We start from the raw sequence: 712 nt of genomic DNA, 5'->3' as shown, positions 1-712 counted from the left end.
TTCTGTAATTTTTTTAACCACTTTGGCATTTTAATGTAATGGAAAATAAATATGTCCCAACATAACAAGAAAACCCAAAAAGTATACGAAAAATATTTATTATCGTATAGGATAAGGATTTTTCTTGTTATTTTAGGATTATATCGATTTTCCTTTACTTTAAAATGAGTTCACAATCCTAGGTAATATTACTAAACTTTTGAATTTAGCGCCATGTATATATAGTTATGCGCCCGATCACTAGGTGATGCGCCAATCATTGTTTTATTCCTTAACACGGAAGTTTCAATGCTAGGTGGTAGTGTGCTATGCAAAACTCTCACGTCACGGCCAAACCATAGAAAAACCGAACACACACTGTGTTGGGTCCTAGAATAACAGAGACACACTGTGTTGGGTTTTTCTCTGGTTGGGTTGTTCTCTGGCCAAACATTTCAGATATGCGCACGCATTGTGTCCAGAGGTGGAGAACTATCGATAGTCGTGACTATCGATAATTTCCGATAGTCTGACACGTCACTATCGATGACTATCGATAATTATCGATAGTAGGATTTTGACAAATTGACATTAAATATTTTTGTATTAAAAATAACCTATAATTTATTTTGTATTGCATAATAATACATATTTTAATATTATAAATATAATAATAGTCTCCCGTTTTATACCGCTGTCGCGGCTTTGACATATTATAAATAAAAATTAAAAT

The sequence above is a fragment of the Diabrotica undecimpunctata genome, chromosome 9 (assembly GCF_040954645.1).
Source record: "Diabrotica undecimpunctata isolate CICGRU chromosome 9, icDiaUnde3, whole genome shotgun sequence".
In the NCBI taxonomy this organism is placed as follows: Eukaryota; Metazoa; Arthropoda; class Insecta; order Coleoptera; family Chrysomelidae; genus Diabrotica; species Diabrotica undecimpunctata.
This window is presented reverse-complemented; position numbering follows the sequence as displayed.